The 25,326-nt window shown below is 41.2% G+C and overlaps 2 protein-coding genes across 2 annotated transcripts in view; both read right to left on the bottom strand.

The window, feature by feature from the left end:
• BICD1 (BICD cargo adaptor 1) overlaps positions 1–25,326 on the bottom strand; it is a 398,310-nt gene that overhangs the window by 25,650 nt on the left and 347,334 nt on the right. The window lies entirely within an intron of this gene.
• FGD4 (FYVE, RhoGEF and PH domain containing 4) overlaps positions 1–25,326 on the bottom strand; it is a 183,952-nt gene that overhangs the window by 91,381 nt on the left and 67,245 nt on the right. The gene's annotated exons all lie outside the window — the stretch shown is intronic.

Here is a 25,326-nt window from a genome sequence, read left to right as displayed (position 1 = left end):
AGATAATGAAAATGAACATGCATCGATCCGCACTGTTTTGGACGGTTATCGAGCAGAAACCATCATCAGTATGGACCCATGTCCCCTGGCACAGTGGTTGAAGCATGAAGGGACATATGAATCTTTAGCGCTTCTGGCAGGTAAATATCTTGCGACGCTGGCCACAACAGTGCCATGAGAATGTCTGTTCTCACTTTCAGGTGACATTGTAAACAAGAAGTGGGCAGCATTATCCCCCTCAAATGTAAACAAAAACTTGTTTGTCTGAGCAATTGGCGGAACAAGACATGGAACTGAGTGGACTGCTTTATTTTTGAATGCAGGTTTTTTTTTTTTTTTTTTACATAATTGTACATTTGTAAATTCAGCTTTCATGATAAAGAGATTGCACTATAGTACTTGTATTAGGTTAATTGAAAAAATATTTATTTTGGGGTTTTTTTACAGTGCATATACTTGTAATAAAAATAAATATAAAGTGAGCACTGTACACTTTGTATTCTGTGTTGTAACTGAAATCAATATATTTGAAAATGTAAAAAACACCCAAAAATATTTAAATAAATGGTATTCTACTATTGTTTAACAGTGCAATTAATCGCATGATTAATCCAGCCCTACTCAGAGTCATTGAGAATTTACTTTCCTAGAAAATCTCTTTAGGGCAGTCTGACCTTCAAAAGGCAATGGATGACAAAGAATGTGCAAGCCTGGGATAGCCCTGCCGAGGAGTATTCTATAGTGGGAAATTTCTTAATTTTACTAGCTATCAGAACAGCATTTTCTATAGCACATGAAAAGTTAAGAGCTTTGGAAAACCAAGGGATAATTAGAAGTTAAAGAACTGTATGCAGATATTATTTTACTTTCAGTAGCAGCCTGACATTAGCACTGATTTTGCTGGAAGAGTGAAGTGAGCCTGAATTATGGTTTTATAAAACTTTCAAAATACATGGCCGGCCTTAAAAACATAGTAAAAGATCAATTGTTTTATCCCATATGATTAAACAGCAGGTAAAGGGATTTAAGACAGCCACAAAATAGACCATCTCATTAACTTATATCTACAGGTCTTCCAACTGAGGTTACATTCAGCATTCCTTATTCTAGGCAGGGATGGTACAAACTATAAAACTGGACCATGGTGCTACTGAAAATCAACATAGTAAAATATTGGTGTGACTTTACTAGAAGCATATTGGCAATAAATGCAACTATATCATTAATGTCTTCAAAGTAATGTGCCTACAAGCATCTGGGATAACACTATTTCTTAGGACCATGCATCATCAGTTACATTTCCTACAGAGTTTCCTTGTTAGCAATGCTAAAATCACACAAAACTGTCATGCTACTGGGAAATAAATTTTCCCAAAATTGTCACTATAGAACTGTAAAAAATTGAAAAGTAATACCAATGTGATTAAAGTTCTTTAGCTACATAGAAAACAGTGTCATGAAATGAAATCTCAGTAACTCTGATTCAAATAAATGTTTTCATTACTGGTTAACAAAGAGAATGTTTCTAAAATGGATAATTTTATCTATATGAAATTGTTCAAAATATAAAATATACATCCAATAAAACAGCATATTGTTGGTTCAAGGACATGCACAGTACATAGTTGAATTCCACAGGAATTAGTTTATCACTACAAATTGAAGCCACTGGCTAAATAAAATGCGCCCTGCCTCAGCACTCCAGGAATTGGAAGAGTTAATGCAAACGTCTTGATAAAATACTTGGCACCTCTGTCTTGCCTTCCATCTCAAAGCAGTCTTCAAGTCATAATTAAGCTTCACCAACACCCTGTGACTCAGTTCTGTATTCTGCTGTTCTACAAGTGATGAAACTGAGGAAGAGAGAGGTTAAGTGACAAAGTCAGTGCTAGATCAAGGAACAGAACCCAAATCTCCTGATGCCAAGTCCTATGCTTTTAATCACTAGACCATGGTTCTCCTGCTTCATATTGAGTTTCACATTTTAATTACATATATTATACTGTAGCACTTATCTGTATGAATATGAAAACATATGCATATGATAATCTTTTTTTAAAGCAGCACACAGGGGAGGAGATGTATATTCCATGGCCACTGTGCCTGAGTAGTCTATTTTGTTTCAGTGTGAAGCTAACTGCAGTTTAAATAAAACTACATTAAATACCAGGGCCAGCTCTGTTTATATGCCTGAGTTGCTTTTAGCCTAATTCCCCACATTTTGTGTTCCACTGGTGACATGTGAGTAAGAGTCCCTTCAGGAAACACAGGCCCTCTGACTCCAGTTCCACCAATTAGGATACATTTTCCCTATTTTAGGAACATTTTAATACAAACATTAAAAACAAATAATTGACACCCAGGACCTCACCATGGGTCCTTTTGGCCCCAGGCTACTAGCACATAGCTGAGATGGAATCTTGCCTTTACCACAGACCCAGCTGGTCACTGCGTCTTTGAGATAGTTTGAACTCCTCAGCACGCAACCAACATGGGAAAGACTTCTCTCTTCCTGTCACCTGTCTCTAAGTCTAGCAAACTCTTCTCCCTCCCTGTGGGGTTTGCTTCTCAATGGTTCTCTGTTACTCCATTCTGATGATCTCTGTAAGCTCGCGTCTCTTGTTCCTTCAGATCACCTACCATTCTTGTGTAGTCACTTCATATAACTTGGGTGCCATTGCACCCCTCACAAAAGGCTTTAGTCCATTTCTTCTGCTCTCTCTCGAATGGCTGGATCCTCACATGAGTGCCTGTCTCCAGGGCCAGTAGGTCCTTGGCAGACCTGTTGTACTCTAGTGCAGTGTTTCCCAACTTGTGTGCCATGGCACGCTATTGTGCTGTCAGGCACGAACAGAATTTTGGAATGGTCACTTGTGGGGAAAAATAATCTCATTTATTTTAATTAGTGTCAGACCCACATTGCGTTTTGAGTTATTGCTCTTTGGGTGTACGTGCGTTAGACAGACATTGCATCATGCTACACTCAAATGAACTTGCTGCCTGTGATACCATGCAAGCAGCCGTGTTTTCTTATCAACTGTTCAGTTTCAGTGGTGAATTTTGAACTGAAGACTTAAAAATGGAGAAATGTTTGAAGAAAGATTCTGGCCCAGCACCTCCAGATCTACTTTCAATGATGAAACGGAACGTGAACACAGCAAAGTCAAAGTCGTGAGCCGACGCTACTGTGGGAGTTATTTGCTATTTAGATTTTTATTTACAGGTGAACCATCTTGCCCTCTTCCACAATGTCTTCTATGTGGGAAGAAATTCTCAAGCCATGCCATGGGGCCAAATAAGTTAAAACACCACCTTACAAGCAAACATCTGTCCCTTGCCAACAAGCAAAAATAATTTTCGAGTGTTTGAAGGACCATAATGATAAACAAGTACAAATGACTGGAGACCGTAACTGTTTCTGATTAAGTGCTGGATGCAAGCTACTTGGTTGCTGAGCTTGTGGTGAAGGCAAAAAAGCTGCATACAATCACAGAAAAGAAAAAGTGAAAGTAACGTTAGGTGTAAATGCAGTCAATGAAATTGCAAAAGTTCCCCTTTCAGATAATATAATAAGTTACTATATTGATGATATGTCAGCTGACATTCAGATTGCTCCAAGAAAGAGTCAAATCAAGCAGAAGGTTTACACTGCAATTTGATGAATCAACAGATCTCAGTGGTCATGCTCAACTCTTGGCTAACACCGGGTACGTTCACGGAGATAGTATAAGATATTTTTATTTTGCAAACTGCTGCCAGGTCACACAACTGGAGACACAATATTAAGGGTGACAAGAACCTTCCCTGAAGAGGGAGAACTGCACTGGAAAAATTGTCCTAGTCGCACAGATGGGACAGCCTCTCTGACTGACAAAAATGAAAGGGATTGAAAGCAAGGTCAAAGAACAAAACCCAGCTGTGTTGGTGACCCACTGTTGCCTACACTGTGAAGCTCTTGTTGCCAAAACACTACCAGAGGAACTTTCTTTAGTGCTAGATGGAGCAGTAAAGGTAGTGAACTTCATAAAAATCATGGTCCTTGAAGTGTTGCCTTTTCTTGCAGTTTTGTGAGGAAATGGGAGCAGAACACTCAAATTTACTTTTGCACACAGAAATATGCTGGTTTTCCCCATGGAAAAAGTTCTCTCAAATTTGTATAAGCTGAGAGACTAATGTAAAATGTTCTTAACTTTGAAGGAATCTGCATACACAGACTTGATCACCGACGTGGCATGTTGTGCAAAACGTGCCCACCTGGCTGATATAGTCTACCCCCTAAATGAACTGAACAAGAAAATGCAAGCCTTCTAAACCACGTTTTGCTTTCAGCTTTCTAAATGCGTGAGATACAAAACATTGTGCGCCACATTCCACAATTGTGTACACATCATGCAATTGCATTCAAGTCATTTGTGGAACCGATATTCAATGCTCACGATGATTCCCTGGTCATGAGATGAGCTTCCAGCCACACTCTGCAGCTACTGAAGTTTTCAACAGCCAGCTTTCGAAATCCATTGTGTGAGACGGAGCCACTGCACCGCAAAAATAATAGCGCTGCAATCCCCCAGTGTGCCGCCTAAACCTCTTTACAGTAAGTGAACATTAATGCAAGGTCACAAAAAGTGTGTGGGGGGGGGGGCGGCAGTGGGGGAGGCGGAAACAAGGGGAGTTACATGGAAAATAAACATTATGGACACATCCAAAATTAATCTGAATTAAGAGCATTGAAAAGGAAGCCAAATTAACGAGCTGGTAGACTGGTGCTCTTTGATGAAGCTAGCAGCTAATGTGTCACATGATTTTGAAGTTCATTACAAAATCTATACGGAAGTTTCACAACAAAGGATAAAATAGGTACTTGAATTCTGTATTGATGCACACCCAGGGTAATCTGATAGACTACAAATTAGTTCAGTTGACAGTGACTCACTTGAATTAAGACTTTGTGCATTTACAGTGTGAATAATTATTGCAGACTCCTGAACAGTTTTGCATAGAATATTGCACCATAGTATCAAGCTGCTGCAAGACAATGATTTTGTTTCATAGACCAAATCTTGAGAGGTCCCAACCCAAACTGTAGCTCCAAGCAGATGGCAAATGCAGCAGCTTGTCTCTCTTCTGGAGAGAGCTGTTATGAGTGTTGAACACACCAGTGCTCTGCACTGAGAGTGCTGGTTTCCCCAGGATAGACCCCACTTTCTTAAGTCCCCTTTCCGCTCGTCTAATGGGGATTTAAAACTGACCCCCAAAGAGACACCCTTGCACAGAGGAACCCCCAACTGGTGAAGGCAGGCATGGCTGGCTCCATGCCATCTCTTCCTAGTCCCCCTAGCACACAGGGGGCATGCCATGGAGAATTCTAGGAGCAAAACAGGGCATGGCCAGAGCACACTAGCTTCTGAAGTCTTCACCCATATATTGGCCCTTGTGGAGCTGGTATAAGCCTACTGCTGCTCTAATTCACAGTGGGGGCCAAATTGGCTACCAGCTCTTCCCAGGATCTGATGGAGGAGAGGTAGACGGGGGCATTATTTTGCATCCTCCCACATCCCACCATGACTAAGGATTGTGCCCCCGTTGAAAAACTTATCTGATGGGCCAAAACTATTGTTTTGTTGAATTTTGGGGTACCCTGCAATCAGTAGCCCTGAAAACCTGATGTCTTTCATCCTTCATCAAAGGAAGAATGTGAGGAGATTCAGTGTGGAACTTAATGACTTCTCCATTCATCAATATTGTAATTCACCTTGACCATTATAGAGGTACAGTATTCATATTTTAAATGAATATGGTCCCAATATAGGAAGATTTTAAGCTAGCAGCATAATGTAGCAATTGGCATTTAATAGAGTATACAGCAGAGTACTCCAGCCTCCATGAAGTATATCTAAGAAATCTACCCATGCTATGTTATCTATGTGCATACATAAGCACACAAATGGATTTCAGTAACTGCCAAATGTACTTTACTGCAATAATTACAAAAAAAATAAAAAAATCAGTCATTCTGACCATAGACTCCCATGAAATCGTAATATTAATAAAAGCCGTGAGCAATTTTAAAATAAGGCAGCAGCAAAAATATATTTGGATTGGTGGTAGGTATTCACATGTAAAAAGGTACTGTGACCCAGTGGATAGGATACTGGAGTGTGAGTTGGGAGACCTAGCTTCTCCTCCCAACTTTGCCAATGACCTGCTGTGTAACCTTGGTCAACCTCGGTTTCCTCTCCTGTCCTTTGTCCTTGTCGTCTATTTACATTGTCAGCTCTTTGGGGCACGGGCAGTCTTTTACTTTGTTTTTGTACCATAGGGCCCTGATATCAGAGTCCTAGGTATGATCTGTAATGCAAAAAACAACAATAAAAGATAATGATCTATGGTGTTTTCTTTCAGTTCCCTTTCACCAGCCTGTTAGACATTTCCCCGAGGGCAGACTGCTCCACATTTGTCCTTTACAGGGATTCTTTTAACTTTTTACAGAAGCCTCTGGTACTGGCCACCATTGAATAATGGATTAAATGGACCACTGGCCGCTGGGCACTACTGTAACAAATTTTCAACTATATTAACACTAACAAGACAATTCCTATGTTCCTATCCAAATTATACAAATGGGAATCTTTATGGCCATTCAAGCTGATTTTTAAGAACTTAGCACATCTAAACTGGGAGGAGAGGTAGATATGCTGGAGGGTAGGGATAGGGTACAGAGGGACCTAGACAAATTAGAGGATTGGGCCAAAAGAAATCTGATGAGGTTCAACAAGGACAAGTGCAGAGTCCTACACTTAGGACGGAAGAATCCCATGCACTGCTTCAGACTAGGGACCGAATGGCTCGGCAGCAGTTCTGCAGAAAAGGACCTAGGGATTACAGTGGACGAGAAGCTGGATATGAGTCAGTGTGCCCTTGTTGCCAAGAAGGCCAACTGCATTTTGGGATGTATAAGTAGGGGCATTGCCAGCAGATCGAGGGACGTGATCGTTCCCTTCTATTTGACACTGGTGAGGCCTCATCTGGAGTACTGTGTCCAGTTTTGGGCCCCATGTTACAAGAAGGATGTGGAAAAATTGGAAAGAGTCCAGCGGAGGGCAACAAAAATCATTAGGGGACTGGAACACATGAGTTATGAGGAGAGGCTGAGGGAACTGGGCATGTTTAGTCTACGGAAGAGAAGAATGAGGGGGGATTTGATAGCTGCTTTCAACCACTTGAAAGGGGGTTCCAAAGAGGATGGCTGTAGACTGTTCTCAGTGGTAGCAGATGACAGAACAAGAGTAATGGTCTCAAGTTGCAGTGGGGGAGATTTAGGTTGGATATTAGGAAAAACTTTCACTAGGAGGGTGGTGAAGCACTGGAATGCGTTACCTAGGGAGGTGGTGGAATCTCCTTTCTTAGAGGTTTTTAAGGTCAGGCTTGACAAAGCCCTGGCTGGGATGATTTAATTGGGGATCGGTCCTGCTTTGAGCAGGGGGTTGGCTAGATGACCTCCTGAGGTCCCTTCCAGTCCTGATATTCTATGATTCTGTGATAATAAAGCCGTGCTACTGATTAGAAATAAGTCCAAACTACAACTCTAAATCCTAAACCCCATGTATATTTTGGGGTGGAAGGGAAGAAAAAAAAAAAAGAATTTGGATTCAAGTACATGGGGCCTTTTCAGGAAGGACCAACCCCCCCCCCCCAGAAGTTAGCTTTTTCAGCTGCAGTTCAGTGCACAGGAAGCACATAAAACAAAAAAGCATCACAGCACAAACTGGACCTGTAATCACTACATCAGAGCTACTGAGCTAATACTACCTTTTTTGAGTGGAGCTACTTCGTACATCTTCCAAACTTCTTTCAAATGGAGCTCGTTAAGTGCTGCAGAGAGACAGCCATTTGCAGCGCACAACAGTTCCCCTAGTCCCTGCCTCAAAGAGCTGTCTTTTTGTTCTGTATTTATACAGCACCTAGCACAATGGAGTCCTGGTCCACGACAGGAGCTCCTGGACACTACAATGGTACAAATAAAAAAAAACAACAAGTTTTTACTGATTTTACAAAAGCCAGTAATTGTGCTACATATTCTTGCTTATCAACGACTGGCTCCTTATCTAGTTACGCAAAAAACAGAGTGAGCACTCCTGAAACATTTACTATACATGTTTTATTACTACTACAAAAAGTGTTTTCTGCTACTTTAACATTTTCACATAGTCTACAAAAAATGGGAACTTGTGGTTCGTTTGCTAATTCTCTCGAACAAAGACAGACTTCGCCTTTGTCAGCTTGGATTTAAAATGTTATCTAACTTGCAGACTTTACCATTAGTGGTTTCTGCTTGTTAATAAAGTTAATAGCTCAACATTTCTTAGGCTTCCTCGTTAACCTAACTCTAATTTCAGAGAATTGTGAGAACTGTTTCGATATAAGACAACAGAAAATATCATATTGCCTCTATATAAATCCATGCTATGCCCACATCTTGAATACTGCACGCAGATTTTGTCACCCCATCTCAAAAAAAGATATATTGGAATTGAAAAAGGTACAGAAAAGGGCAACAAAAATGATTAGGGGTATGGAACAGCTTTCATATGATGGGAGATAAATAAGACTGGGAGTTTTCAGCTTGGAAAAGAGACAACTAAGGGGGGATACAATAGAGGTCTCTAAAATCATGACTGGTGTGGAGAAAGTAAATGAAGTGTTACTTATTCCTTTCTCATAACACAAGAACTGGGGATCACCAAATGAAATCAATAGGAAGCAGGTTTAAAAACAAACAAAAGGAAGTATTTCTTCACACAACCCACAGTCAACCTGTGGAACTCTTTGCCAGAGGATGTTGTGAAGGGCAAGAATATAATAGGGTTCCAAAAAGAGTTAGATAAATTAATGGAGGATAGGTCCCTCAGTTGCTATTAGCAAGGATGGGCAGGAATGGTGTCTTTTGCCTCTGTTTGCCAGAAGCTGGGAATGGGCAACAGGGGATGGATCACTTGATGATTACCTGTTCTGTTCATTCCCTCTGGAGCACCTGGCATTGACCACTGTTGGAAGACAGGATACGGGGCTAGATCCAGCATGGCCATTCTTATGCTCTTATGTGTTTTTATTTCTGATTTGCCAAAAAGGTAGCTATTATTTACAATGCTTGTCCATTCTATTTTAGTAGCACTAGTGCATATTGATTAAATATAAACCAAGTTATAGGAAGATTTTTAAACTTTGGTTTTGGATATTAATGGTGGTGGTACTTCTCACTTAATGTAGATTCACTTACACCTGTTTAATCCTCACTTAAATCAGTTTAGTTTAATTTAGTAATTTACTAGTATATGCTAAACAAAGGATTAAATGGGTTTAAGTGCATCTACATTAGGGGGTATCACCTATTTAACTACACAGATTTCAAATTAATTTAGTTAAGACTGTACAACTTTTCTAATATAGACAAGCCCTAAGTATTGGGACACAATTGCAAATATTGACATTTATCCAATGTGCATCCATGTACTACTATAATACCACAGTGAATCTGCTCACTAGATTTGCTTCATTTGAGTATGCAATGTTTTCTCTTTAAAAAAAAAAAAATCCCTGAGAAGGTGAGTGGGGAAAGCCTACCTCCAGAACAGGTGAGACATTTAAGGAATGCCCTGAAGCTAAAGGTTAGTGAATGGCATGGTTAAGTAGTACTCAGCATACCACTACTCGGTCATTGGTCTAGAATTTAAATTGTTGCAGACAATAGATTAGAAGGACAATGGAAATGAGGCTCCAGCTTGGCAATGGGGAGCACAGGCCACTACCTGCACAGAGGTGGGTGATCACCCTGCAGCCCCCCAACCACCCTGGGCCAGGGACTCTGAATAAGGATGCACCAGACCCTGACAGAGTGCAATGGCCGGACCTGCCCCAAACACATCCCGGGGCCGTGCCCCTCTGCACCAGATGTGCCGCAATAGCAAGCAAAAGGGACAGAGTCTTACATACATGCCCACCCCAGCCCAGCCCCCCGAGGTGGTTGCCCGGCACCCAAACCAAACGTGCCCATTTGGGACTGCTGCCCAAGAGGGGCGCATGAATCAATTATTTTGCAGGGAAAGTAGAATTTGCAGAGGACATCAAGTCTGCGCTTGCACAGTAGCGCAGAATTCACCCAGGAGTACACACTGAGTCTGATCCAAATATAGCGGTTGTCTGGAGTTAACAAAACGTAAGGTAAGCAAAGTGTATGAACTCAAAAAACAAAGCAGCTTGCATATAGCTAGTATACATATATTCCTATCCATGTAAACATCATTCCTCTAATTTTATGCCCACATTTAATATTTTGTTTTAAATTAAACTAAACTTCTTCCGGTAAGGATGTTCTCTTACTATCAATTTCCCTAGCACCCTGCACAATGCTCTCCTCTCCTACCCCCCATAAAAATAAATCTAAAAAAACACCTCATCTTACGTTTTTCCTGAGCTCAACTGTTCTTAAGGAGGCTTATATCTAAAGATACTTATTGTCTGTCCATGCCCTTATTGCCTTCTCTCTCAGACGTACAAATTGTTTGTTCATCTGGCTTGGCTCTATTAGGACCCACATAATCTGGCATCAGAGTCAGCGAGCAAAAACAGCAGCATTTCTACACAGGGTCCTAGAATTTGCCATCCTAACATACACAATTGCTACAACTGTCATCCCATCTACCCCAGTTGAATTTAAATATCTAGTTAAAAATGGTTGATAGGATGTTAATAAGACACAGTCCAGGGTAAAATCCATGTAAAGAAAGAAGATAACACTTATGTGAAATAACTAAATATTGTTACATCATTTATATCTGTAGTTCTTGTGGTGATGAAGGTACGAGACCACATTTCCAGGGCCACCCTGCTTTTTGTTTTATACAGGAAAGAATCAAGTAAACACAAATAGTTTTCAGAAATTGCTTCAGCAGTAATTACACTGAAATTTCTTTTAAATTACTACTGTCTACATCTAAGCCTACATCAGCCATTCAATAATGGCTTTTTATCATTTATTTTAACAAAAGAGCAATGATCTTTTCTCACATTTGCTCCGCTGCCATCTACTTGAGGAGCTCTGTGGCAGGGCCGGCTCCAGGCACCAGCATTCCAAGCCGGCGCTTAGGGTGGCAGTTAGAAAGGGGCGGCAGTTCCTCCGGCCGCGGTGGCAAATCAGCGGCAGCTTCTTCCTTTTGCTGTCCGCGACAGCAGTTTTTTTCACTGCTTGTGGCAGCAAAAACTGTAGAGCCGGCCCTGCTCTGTGGAACTTGAAGAACAAAATATATGTTTCCTATAAGCTACATGCTTATTTAAATTTCATTTTTTGCTTTCTTACCAAAATCAAAGATATAAGTTTTACTCTTATGAAACCAAGCTGGACCACATCTGTCTAGATAGATTTTAAATAAACTGGTTTTGCAATATTTGCATTGAAATATATGGGAAGAATCTGAATAAACTGAAACATGATCAACACACTAACATATTATTGTATCTTATTGAAAAACCTAGTTAGATAAAGTGGATTTTCACAAATTGCTTGCTTTTCTCCTCTTTATCTTTACCTCAGTCCATTACATAACTGGTTATAGATTGCTCTACTCTAACATCCATACTCAAGATGCAAGTGCATTAGTCAGCATTAGCAGATTGCAGCAACATCTTCCAGTTTGCATAGAATATAATTCACCCAAAGTATGAGAAGGCATTTTACAATTAAAAGAAAACAAACGGGAAATGAAGATTAAGTGGCCTACTAGCTAAAGTTTTAGCTCCACAAAGTGCTGAGAAAAAGCATCCCTGCAACTTGTGAAAATGTCAAATATTCCGTTAATGGCCTGGTGCTTACCAGCAAAGCTAAAAGTAAAACAAGGTCAGCAGGCTTTGAAGCAGGGGTGAGCAAACTACGGCTAATGGGCTGGATCCGGCTCATCAGGGCTTTGGATCCGGCCCGCAGGACTACCACCCCTGTGGCACCATGGGCCCCGCGCCGCTCCCAGAAGCGTCAAGAACCACGTCCCTGTGGCTCCTGGGGAGGGTGGACAGAGGGCTCCGTGAACTGCTCTTGCCTGGGGTACCTCCCTCAAAAGCTCTCATGGGCCAGGAACAGGGAACTGCAGCCAATGGGAGCTTCGGGGTAGGTACCCAGAGGCAAGAGCAGCGTGCAGAGCCCTCTGCCCCCCTCCCCCAGGGGCTGCACAGATGTGGTGCCAGCCACTTCCCAGAGTGACACGGGGCTGGGGCCAGCAGGGAGCCTGCCCTGGCCCCGGTGCACACCGCTGCCACCCTGGAACTGCTCCAGGTAAGCGGCACCAGGCTGGAGCCTGCACCCCACACCCTAGCTCCCTGCCGTGATTCCTCTGCCGAACCCCACATCCCTCCTGCTCCCTGCACCACTGCCCTGAGCCCTCTCCCGCACTGTGCATCCCCTCCTGCACCCCACCATCTTCCCTGAGCCCCCTCGTACACCCTGCACCCCTCCTCTGCCCCAACCTCTTGCCCTGAGACCCTTCCTGCACACCACACCCCGAACTCCATCCTGCACCCCAACCCCCTGCCCCAGTCTTACATTCATAGCCCTGCATGTAATTTCCCCATCCAGATGTGGCCCTCGGGCCAAAAAGTTTGCCCACCCCTGCTTTGAAGACACGTTTGAGGTGCTGGTGCTATCTTATACAAAAAGCTTAATGCAAAAATCAGAACTCAAGCAAGAATGGGGTGACAGTGGACGAGAAGCTGGATATGAGTCAGCAGTGTGCCCTTGTTGCCAAGAAGGCCAATGGCATTTTGGGATGTATAAGTAGGGGCATAGCGAGCAGATCGAGGGACGTGATCGTTCCCCTCTATTCGACATTGGTGAGGCCTCATCTGGAGTACTGTGTCCAGTTTTGGGCCCCACACTTCAAGAAGGATGTGGATAAATTGGAGAGAGTCCAGCGAAGGGCAACAAAAATGATTAGGGGACTGGAACACATGAGTTATGAGGAGAGGCTGAGGGAGCTGGGATTGTTTAGCCTGCAGAAGAGAAGAATGAGGGGGGATTTGATAGCTGCTTTCAACTACCTGAAAGGGGGTTCCGAAGAGGATGGCTCTAGACTGTTCTCAATGGTAGCAGATGACAGAACGAGGAGTAATGGTCTCAAGTTGCAGTGGGGAAGGTTTAGATTGGATATTAGGAAAAACTTTTTCACTAAGAGGGTGGTGAAACACTGGAATGCGTTACCTAGGGAGGTGGTAGAATCTCCTTCCTTAGAGGTTTTTAAGGTCAGGCTTGACAAAGCCGTGGCTGGGATGATTTAACTGGGAATTGGTCCTGCTTTGAGCAGGGGGTTGGACTAGATGACCTTCTGGGGTCCCTTCCAACCCTGATATTCTATGATTCTATGAATCATTGCAGCATGCAGGAAGCCAGCGACTGTATTCTGAACCAGGGGAAAAAAAGAGCATTTAGCAAAATCAGGATGCAGGCAGAAAGAGCACTGCAGTAATACAAACTTCTTTTGTTAGTAAGCACTGACAGACAATGATCCCTGCATCTACAAAGGAAAGTGGATGTTTTATCCTGAACAGACCACCACAATTTCCAAGTGTTCGGATTTATGAAGCAATACATTTTTAGATACAAGAGAATTAAAACGTGACCACCACGTTATTACCAAACATCTGTTCTTAAGAGAACCTCAGATCTCTACCCAGACACATTTTAGAATAAACCACCCATTCACAGCTACAGAGATAATCTACTGCAGAGCAGCTTAAAATTTAGTCATTTACAGACAAAGCAGAAAATTGTCACAACAGGACCAAAGGGCAAAAATGGGTCATGTGGATTATAGTAAGTGTCCAATCATAACACCAGAATATGGCCCCAAGCAATGGCACATACAGTAGCTATTGAAGAGAACTGGTGCATAAGAACCTAAAACATGCAATTTCCAAGGAGCAATTACATTAGTCTTAAGTAATAAAACAGGACTTTTGAGAAAGTAAGGATGGTATCAGATCATCCAGATGAAGCCCTTTGATAGCTCAGCAACCCCCTATACTTCAGTATTATTATTCACAGTACTGAACACACACCACCATGTCAAGACACCCCTCTCAGAAAGCTCACCAGTATGAGGCCTAACCAAGGCAATCCCAATACTAAAAACTGATCAAATACCAGGCCGGGAGCTATCACCAAGCAATTTTACTTATAAACACATAAATTTGTTGAATTATTATTCATCTTCAGGAGCATCAGGAGTTTCTTTATTAAAAGAAGGAATACAGTAGAGCTTCAGAGTTACAAACACTAGAGTTACAAACTGACCGGTCAACCGCATACCACATTTAGAAGCGGAAGTACACAATCAGCCAGCAGCAGAGACCAAAAAAAAAAAGAGCAAATACAGTAGAGTCCTATGATAAATATAAACTGCTAAAAAATAAAAGGAAATTTATAAAAAGATTTGATGAGGTAAGGAAACTTTCTGTGCTTGTTTCATTTAAATTAAGATGGTGAAAAGCAGCATTTTTCTTCTGCATAGTAAAGTTTCAAAGCTCTGTTATGTCAATGTTCAGTTGTAAACTTTTGAAACAACCTCCATTCCCGAGGTGTTCGTAACTCTGAAGTTCTACTGTAATAGATACAATAAAAGAGAGACAGCATGCATAGGACAGGACAGAAATTAGGAGATTTGGGTTCTAAATCTCCTTCTGCCACTAACGTGCTGAAGTACCTTGGGCAAGTCACTTCATCTGTCTGTGCACACTTTCTCCTCGAACCCTTTCCCTTCTTGTCTACTTTGTAAATTCTTCGGGGCAAGGGACAGTCACTATGTGTTTGTATAGGTACCTAACAATGGGGTCCCATCCCAGCTTTGTCCACTAGGCACAATTATTTATTAATAATAATAAAAAAGGAAAGCCAGTATAAGGTATTCTGCTTGAGACGCTCAGTCTGAGCAACTGAGACACTTACTGCTAGTCTACTATTCTGTTATGAAAAGATTTAGTACACAAGTACTGGAATGCAGATTAAGGACCATCAGACTTACACTTTCATATAAAAGCAAGTGTAGGCAGCTTATGAAGTTTAGTATCACTGAAAAAAGATCCTCCAGCACAGAAGCCTGATTGGTTTTTTGAATATCACACAATTAAAGCGCATTTAGAATTAGAGTGCAAGGGGGGCGAGACATTAACAAGGGAAACCCCAAATCTGGAATTACTGCCCTGGAAGAGAAGTTACTACAAAGTGATTAACAACAGTCTGTAGGAGGAGGACTAGTCTTTTCTATTACTCATCTGAAGAAACTCTTTAGATAACCCTGCTGCCCACAAATATATGGAGAGCCTGGTAACAGTAAAGATGGCCTACAGTTCTCCAGTAGACAGTACATGGACTTCATGTTGCTAAAAGCCAAGCCAGTCAACCAAAATGAAAAACCTCAATATACAGAGGAGGATACAGTGCTTCAAGCACAGGACTGGGATTCAGGTGTTTGAGGTCTAGTGCTGACTGTTAGACTTATGACCTTGGGCAAATCAAACTGTGCCTTGTTTTCCCTTCTGTAACAGAGAAAAGATTGCATACCTACTTCAAATGGGGTGTTTTGCAACTGATGTTTGTGTAACAGCTGTTGATGGAAACTTCTGTACAGAAGTACAACAATCGGCATTTTCAAACTCAGCATTCAAATCCATACTTACGACCCCAAAGAGCCAGATTATCAGAGTTGTGGTGCACCAACAACTTCCACTGAAGTCCGAGAGCATTGTGGGTATTCAGCACTACTTTAAAAAAAATCAGGCCTTTCATTTAGGCAATTAAATATGGATTTGGATGCCTAATCAGCATCCAAGTTTACCACATATTGTCCATAACTCTTACAAGTATAAATGAATTTAGCAATCCAGAATATGGTTTAAAACACAGATTGTCCACTTGCTACATGAAATCATTAACAGAGTGTAGTGCTGTTTTCTTAAACCCAACAGATATCAGTAAAAAAGTATGGTCCAAAGCCCATCAGTGACTGTATAGATAAGTCTCTAAATAGCCTGCTGAGAACAGGTTAAAAATTACAGCAAAGGCTCCTAATAGAAACAACTGTGGAAAAATTATTTTCATTTAAAGGATGATCCCTATGGTATGACGTTGTAGCATCCCTTTGCAGGAATAGGCTCCTAGCATGAAGCAAAAATAGCCAGCATAGCAATTACTGCAGCTCGATTATTTCCACAATTCTAGTCATTAAAAAGGCAGCTTATAATATGATGGCATCAGTCATCGTATCTGAAATGAAAATTTCCGTCTTGCATGTTTTTGCCTTGGGTAATAAAGTTAAGCTCCCCCAACAGTTGTGTAAAAAGTAAAGCTGGTCTAATAATGAACCACAGATTTGTGAACAAACAGCTCAATTTAGATTTGCTGCTACTCGTGGAGTCATTATTACTTACAAGTATTAAGATAACCATCAGGAATTCATAAAAATGCTCATGAATCCCTGAAGTTTCACAAATTGATAATGTACTTGGCATTCTTCAGCTAAGTTTTAGCTGGCCAATCAGGGAGAAGTATCACGAGCCAAATACATGCCATGAATAGGGAAGAGTCAAAATGAAATATTCATAAGCCATTCACAAATGACCCACAGTCTGAAAACCAATTTGTCTGAAATATACAGAGTACTAATGAGATCAGTCTCTATTCTTAAAGCCAAAAAAACCCAAATTAAATTAAATTGTCAGTTGAGAGAATGTAATTTGACCAGCTCCAATCAAAAGCCAGGCAACTATTTTTCATTGCGTATGCAATTCTTGACCTGGCCTGCACACACTTAAGTCAACAACATTATTTGATGTGCTTGTGATTTATGAATGTGTTTCTCAATCAATCTAAAAACACCTTACTAACTAGCAGTCTGATCCTAAGCATGAGAGTAACTTTACTCACATGAATAGCCCTTTGGAACTCGAGAGATTACTCACATTACCATCACGCATAAGTGTTTCCAAGGTCAGGTTTTAGGACTGTTTGATTTAAACACTCAAGTAGCCAGTTTGCTCAGTCATTTCTTACATGCAATAAACACACTATTTTGTTCCATGTTCATGGCATTCTAAGTATCATCATCTTGCATTTAACTGCTGGTTAATTATATATAGCAGAGCAACTGGATGATAAAAAGCAACATTATTTTTATAATCTCACTTTAATATTCTATTCCTGCCTCTTTTACCAACCCACTTACCCTCTGTATTTGTTTCCCTATGTGCAAAATGGGAAGAAGGCTACTTACCTCACAGGTAAATTGTGAGAATTTATTCTGGTTTATAAAGCAATTTTGGAGGTCCTCCAAATCTTCAGTTAGATGTTGCTAATGGAGGGTAAAAAAGCATTATAGTCTTCCCTACTGAATACAAATCCCTTGTAAAACACTGAAAATTCTATTATAAATGTATAGGTGTATTTTTAATCCTTCACTGCCACTCTCTGAGTCTCTTCTATTTAGCTGTAGTTAGGCAAAATCTCATCACAACAAGAGCACTGATTTGCTTTCAACCAAATTAAGCTATTTCACAAATTTCCTAAATCCTTGTAAAGCAATTTCTAATTTGAGAGGGGAGAAAATGCAGACATCAGCAATATTTTTAAATAAAAATAGGCATGGAAGGCACAAGTAATTTCATATAGAGGACTTACAAATAGACCAGCAGTAGCAACAACCATGTCAGCAGGTTTTTCCTCCCACATCCACCATCCCTAGACTTCCATTATCTCACACAAGTTGCAAAGAGAGTGGCTTGTAAACAGACACTGACTTTTCAAAACCGTGACTGTTGAGAGAGGATTGCCAGCTTTAACCTTGAAGCTAAGGAGCATCCCCAAGGAAGCAAACCACAAGCTGGGTTTTGTTTTTTTAATTCAAAACATATCAGTAAACAGTAGAAAAATGTATCAAAACTAAACTTGTTTACGAACTCTGCAAGCTAACAGCCTGGATGCAATGCATAAATCCAAGTCATGTCAGACAGCATTCCAGAATAATGTGTCAAAGTAAAAGCAGAAAGACTTGTCTGTTTGTGGGAAACAATTGGGTCAGTTTGCTGGCAAGCCCTTTAGACTCCTTTACATTGAATCAAACCCATTATTCAATGCCAGGCTTCCTTTATAGTTCAATATACAGAGATATTGCAAATGAGACTTAAGAAATGTCTCAATTAAGTACCTACACTATACATACATTTCTGGCCATAGTATGTTGGTTATGTCTTTTTTGTTCACTAATTAAATGCATCCTGGAGTAGTTTTTGTTGGTGGTGGTTTCGGGTGGGGAGGGGAAGGAGGTTGTGGCAAGATGCACTAAAGGTGATCTTTCCCTCGTGTAGATCTCCTATAAAGGTAGCAGTGTTGCTCTGGGATAGATTTTAGGGAGGAATTCCAAGGGGCGACAGAGTCCTTCTTTAGGGAACTCCCCCTCAGAGGGGCTCAGTGCAACCTGTGGACTCTGCTGACCAAGACAGCCAGCATTCCAGGATAGGTCTCCCTTATGACTGTGCATTGCTGTAGGCCTCATTTGTCACTGAATCAAGAAGGTCAGGGACATTTACATGTGTTGTCCACAATACATTAAAGTAACTGATTCCATAAGAATCAATGTCCACGTATTTTAACATTATTCGTAGCATCCAGAAGATGAAAAAAAATCTGTTATGAATGGCCAGATGCTTTAATGGATTAATTACTGACTGGTCTTTAAATCTCTGTCTGCAGATCAAGACTGACCCAGTGACCAAAGTTAAAAAAAATATTCACATATTTTGCAGCCTCTTATATGAATCCCAATTTAAAAAAAAATATTTTATTGAAAGTCTATTTAGACATTTACACCATGTTCATCACTGTCATTTAAAATTCAGAGATGCATCTGAGACAATGTCAGTTGTGAAGTCCTCTATTTACGCTGGAAACAGAACACAGGCAGTGGCAGTACAAATTCCGTGCAAATCATATAGCAAAAAAAAAAAAAAAAAAAAAAAAAATCACACAAGAAGCCACTTTTAAGTCCATTCCATTGTTGGCCTCTCTGCCTACACTTGCACCGTTATCTCATTGGCAACTGTGATGGTGAATTCTATGACTGACACCGTCCAGTAGGAAACGAACTGGGACCAACAACTCATTTCACATAAGCCACAAAATTACCTTGACATAACTTTTGATCATTAGTTTTGACCCAGTTCAAGTCCATAATGTCCTAACGGTGAAAGTCTCATGTCTTTCCAACTACATGAGCCAGTCTCTCTTTTAAATAGCACCCAAATATAATAGTATGAAACAAGTGGTACACACGAACAAGTGCACCACAACTTTAAGTCCAATAAAACAAGCTCTAGATAAATGACACTGTTCAATTGCAGAACACTTAATTGTGAAGGAGGAAGGGATCTGTCCAAAAGCAAAACCAGTTAATTATTACGAAAGGTGGTACAGCCGCTACCAAAACTACTCTCCCACTTCCACCAGGGGTAAGCACAGCATTGTTCCTTTATGCATTTAAAGGGACTTTAAGCCTACCTACCTCCAGAGCACATATGCAGTCATGCTACTGTGCGTTCTACATAACAAACCCCTATACCGTAGCGCTGCCTCCATAACTGCTCCAGGGAGAAGAACTAAGTGTTCACTACTACAAGACTCTACAAAAATGCACAACACTGCCAGATGAAAAATTCACCGTTTTTAAACTGTTATTTTACACGCTGTTGACCTTATTAACCATGTCATTTTCAACCTACTGACATTTTAAGAGCACAGAGAGCAGATCAGTGGAATGAGGAAGACTGACATGGCATAATTAAAAGGCTTTAGTGCTGCCCTCCCCCATACAAAATAAAAATGGCAGTCTTGGTAAAATGCATGCAGCATAAGCACTTTATTTCAAAAGAAAATCCCAAAACATGGCCAGAAATCTTTGCAGAAGGGACGCTATCTTAAATGACTATTTCTGGTACAATAGTGCTTTAAGACATATTTTTAGAAGTCCCTTGTATAAAGGCAACAGTAATTTTAATTGAATATAAATAATGTTAAATCAAGCATTTGTTATACTTACCTCCTACAGCACAACCAAAACACTGTTTAAAAAGGACTCCATGGATACAGAAGGAGCCTTACAAATGAAAGTGAGTCTCCCTAATTTTACACTTGCTTTTACAGCACTGTCATATTGTTTCCACACGCACAGCACCCTGAGAACTCGTGCAAAGTCACTGCATAATTGAACCGCATATTGTTACAAAATAAAGATTCTAAACGTTTAATCGGTCAGTGAGTTCAGGGTGGCAGTGAGGGGGGGAATTGATCTTGCATTCGACTACCATTTCATGTTCTAAGTCACAACCATGTATCTATTATACCGGTACCTCCATTTGAATGCCCCCTCCACCCCATCCCAATCCCCCCTTCCAAAACAGAACAACGTGAAGCTTACCACAAGCCACTCAAAGAAAAAGCAATTAACATTAAAAGGTGTGTAAATCAGTCAGTCAACTAGTTCAATGCGTAATGGGGGCAATGAACAGTATTTCACATAGAAAAGAGGTACGAATTGCCCCAATTCGGCTAGTTGTTATTCTAATTTCCTACTTCAGAGATCCAAAATCAACTACTTAAAATGAGACAAAAGAATCTTTAGAACCTTAATATTTCCAGTCTTTACTGATAAAAATTGCTAGACTGAATGACTAATAGTTATTCATCTCTAGATCACGAAACCATATATTGCATCAATATTAGAAGAAAAGTATATATATTGTGCATTTAGTACTAACCTTATAAAAGCTGCATTTACTCCTCTTGGCTAGAGATGATTAATAGTTTTGGTAAAATCCCTTTATGTGCTCTTCCAGCTTACTAATTCAAAGCTTCCATTAACACACTCCATTGCAGATAATTGCAGACAGCACACGCTTCCCTGCTTTTGCCAGTCCCCAACACAGTAAGGATAATCACATTCCAGCGGGGAGTGAACAGATGGTGGATTCCATGGTAACCAATTCTCCTAAGGCTATTGGTAGAGTGTGTGACTACCACTTATTGGGTAACAATCACTCTTTGTGCTTCAGCCTTGCAAATCCTTAATGAAGGGACATATAAGCTTCTAGCACTTACTGGGCATGCCTAAGCAGGTGTTTTGCCATTTAAACAAGGCACTGCACCACAACAAAAGCTTTCATCTGGATTTAACCTTGATAAGGTCTATGCCTAATATTTCGGGTAGGTTTAATGCTCAAGAATAAGATCACACAAAGCTCAACTTGAAGTCTATTAAAAATAGCTCTCAACAGTTATGGACACAATTATCTTCTAGATTTATTTTTCACCTTAATTTCCAGAAGGGTTGAGTGCACTCATTCAGTCTTTTTTTTCTCTAATGAATTAATTTCCAAACCACACTGGATAGATTGAGATTTATATTATGTCACAAGCAAACAAAACAGCTGCTAAAATTTAAATCTTATTAATAAAACAATACAAGAACGTAGGAGTGTTAGGTAAATTAAGTCAATGCTAGTATGGAACAAAAATAATTGCCAGAACAATTTTCCAAAGGATGGTTTATTTCCACTGGAAAAGGTTTCATACCTACTCTGTTGGAACACTTGCTGCATTTTCTGGAGCTACTATGCTTTGCCTTACCTAAAAATGTTCTAATCTCCTAATTTAGGGTTTTATTCCACAAGAATATTGCAATTCCTTGCTTTTGTTGTTAGAGCCTCTGCTAGGTTCTCTGTCTCCTCATCCAGCAAGACTAAAGCTGATTCAGCAGCCAAAAGCTACCTGTTCTCCACAAGCAGTCTGAATATGAAACAGAGAGGAGAGAGTCTAGAAAATGCTCTTTGGATTGTGTAGTAACTGAAGCTATTCATCTCACCTGACCATACCCATCTAGCAAGAAACCTGCATTGACACATGTAGCGGCCCAATGGAGCACTCCTAGCAAAATCCCCAGTGACATTATTTTGGAGGACAGGAAGAGCAGGGAAGTGGTTTTTCCAAGAACAATTGATAGCAGTCTTGCCTGCAGAGAAGAGCCTTGAAGGCATACATTAAGGCTTTAATTGCATGCCATTCTCATTCAAAATAATAAGAGCCCTATTTAGTGACAGAGCATGCCTGTCAGTTTACCAATATTTTGTGGGTGGGATCAGTTTACAAGTTCAGCCTTTCACTGCCTCGCCCTCCAAAACTCTGTCATTCATACTTTACAGTGCTTTGGAAAATGGAAGAGGATTTCTGTAAACTGATGCCAAACCACCCAGTATCTGGATCCAGCTTAAGCATGGGGAATTTCCAATTCAACAGACTTACTATACAGGGGCGGGGGGTGGCGAAAGAAAAACCAGCCAACCAACCTTTTCCCCTCCTTCTCCGACAATACTGCTCTTATATTCCGCTAGCTAGCCCTGATCCTGCAGGCCTATTAGCAATTCCTATAGGAGAATGAGAAGCCCTCTATTGGAACCCACTGTGATAAATCTTACAATTTCCCTGCAGATGATGCTACACACCATGAGACCACTCAGTGCTGCCCTTCATTCCTGGATCCTCAATTCCTTTCATTCTCACTGCACTGCTGAGCTATACAAGTTGATATAAAAAGAACTAAGCTTATATAAAAAAGAACAAAAACTATATAGTTATAAATTAAAATAAACCAAACTATTGCTAATAATTTGTTTTAGGGTAGCACCTAGAGACTACTGGAGAGATTGGAGCCCCATTGTTGTAGCTACTGTACAAACATGTAAGAAGAATCCCTGCCCCAAAGAGATTACAGTCTAAATAGATGAAATAGACAAAGGGTAGGAGGAGAAAGAGGCACAGGCAGGCTAAGTGGCTTACCCATAGTGTCAATCAGTGGCAGAGCTGGGATTAAAACCCAGGCAGTACCCTGTTCATTAGGCCACACTGCCTCCCAATGTTAACTGATGGCTGAAATGCTTTACAAGTGACATTGGGCTTCAGAAGCCCAAAACTAGACCTGATATTTTCCCTCATGTCTGTGTAGACCTCAGACAATTCTCTCCGCAAATTCCTATCCATTCCCGTTCCAAAGCCACGACATGCAGGTTAGAATGCTGGCCAGCAAGGAACAGAGAAACCACCACCTCACACTGCTGAAATGAGAATACTCAGGTGGAACTGGGTAAGAGGAGAATTGATAGGCGACAATGAAATGGTACAAGCTGTGATGCAAGTAGCCCCTGTGACGTTTCACTCCATATTCTTTATGAAAATATGCTTATGATACGAATATGACAACAGATATACTTTAGGCAAGAGGAGTCTTATAAGATATCATTGGAAATAATATAATTTCCTGAACGTAATTATCCAATTTGTATGCCTGTATCATTTCTGTGTCTGAAATTAGGAATATTGACTATCTACTTTGGGTGACGCCCACTGCTAGGACAATGGACTGTGAAAAGGTCTGGCCTTCCTGCGGACACTCCATACTGCCACTGACTCAAACACTGTGAGACTGTGGGAAACAAAGGATTCCCATCTTATGAAAATCCTATTTAAGGGTGGACTCCTCCTCTCCATGGCTTGTCTGCCCAAGAAGAAAGATTGCTAAAGCCACCTGAAGGGAAAGTGGAGGGGGGGGGGGGGAAGGGGAAGAGTCCTGACTGAGACAGGGGGTCCAATCTGAAAAGAAAGATAACTGGAATTCTGAACCACAGAAACTTTGCAACCTGCCTAAAAGTAACATTTAGGGTAAGAAATTACATTTTGTAACCTGTTTCTTTAGTATATTGAGCTTAGCTTGCGCACTTTGTTTTATTTGCTCAATAATCTGCTTTGTTCTGTCTGTTCTCTTATATTCACTTAAAACTCACCTTTTGTTATTAACTTGTTGCTTGTTTATAATAGAACCCAGTTTATGTAATTTCTAATGGGGGGGGCAAGAAGTTGTGTATATTTCCCTCCACGTTGAGGGAGGGGGCAAATTTCATAAAACCTTTTTGTTTGTACCCCTTAAAGGGAGTGGGAAGTGAGTGCTGGGGGAGACCTCTCACACAGAGCTGACCTCAGTCTGTGTCTGCAGTGAGGTGTGGCTCTGCCTATGTGCTTATCTGGAAGAGGCTTGTGAGCCTAACCCAGCAAGGTCAGGTAAAGGGGACCCAGGCTGGCAGAAGAGGCTGATGTGGGAAGGGGGAGGCTCAGTTAAACTCAGGCACATCAGGTGACACCCCAAAGGGCCCAAACCCCTCACAGATCCCATCACGGAAAAGCTGAGGGAACATCGACTGAGATGGCTGAGTAATGTGAGATGAGAGCTGGGATATGCTGGTCAGAGTACAATATCTAGTAGTCCCAGGAAAAAGACCACAAGGAAGACCCAGAAAAAGGTGATTTGAGACACTGAAGGAGGACACAAAGAAGATCAGCGTCAGCTTGGAAGACTCACTCAACAGGAATCTTTGGAGATGAAGAACAAGGATCACTGATCCCAACTAAAGGGGCAAAGCAAAGGAAAAGAAGATACGGCAGACTAATATAGGTCTGTATTATCTGAACACCTCAATCTTTAATGTATTTATCCTCCCAACACCCCTGTGAGGTAGGGTACTATCACCACCATTTTACAGACAGGGAACTGAGGCACCAAGAGGCTAAGTGACTCGCCCAAGTTCCCACAGAAGACTATGACAGAGCAGGTAACTGCACTCAGATCTCCCAAGGCTTAGCCTAGTGCCCTAATCACTAGACCATCCTTCCACTCCAACTCCAGTACATGTGCCACCTCGAATAATGGCTAAAGATTCCCTAACTGACTGAAAGTTGAGGATCTTGGTAACAGCTGATTAATGCACAGGAATTGCTGCTGTCCTTGAGGATTTTTGGAGTATTTTGCTGAGGAGAGTGAGAAGTGTGGATGGGAACTGTGGGGCTGCCATTCTCTCTGGCTCTAAGGAGTTCAAGTCACACACACACACTTTTATGCCATGCTGTAGAGCTGTGGTCTCTAACCTTTTTACATACAAGGTAACTATCTGAATTTAAGTGCAACCCAGGATCTACCCCGCCCCTTTCCTGAGGCCCCACCCTGCTCACTCCATCCGTCACTCACTCTCCCCCATCCTCACTCACTTTCACCGAGCTGGGGTAGGGGTTCGGGTTTGAGTGTGGGAGTGGGGTGCAGGAGGGGGTGAGAGGTCCAAGCTGTGGGAGGGAGTTTGGGTGCGGGAGGGGGCTCCAGGCTGGGGCAGAGCGTTGGGATGCAGGAAGGGGTGCAGGTTCAGGAC

The sequence above is a fragment of the Lepidochelys olivacea genome (genome assembly GCF_965140295.1).
Source record: "Lepidochelys olivacea isolate rLepOli2 genome assembly, chromosome: 1".
Classification (NCBI taxonomy): Eukaryota; Metazoa; Chordata; order Testudines; family Cheloniidae; genus Lepidochelys; species Lepidochelys olivacea.
This window is presented reverse-complemented; position numbering and strand designations above follow the sequence as displayed.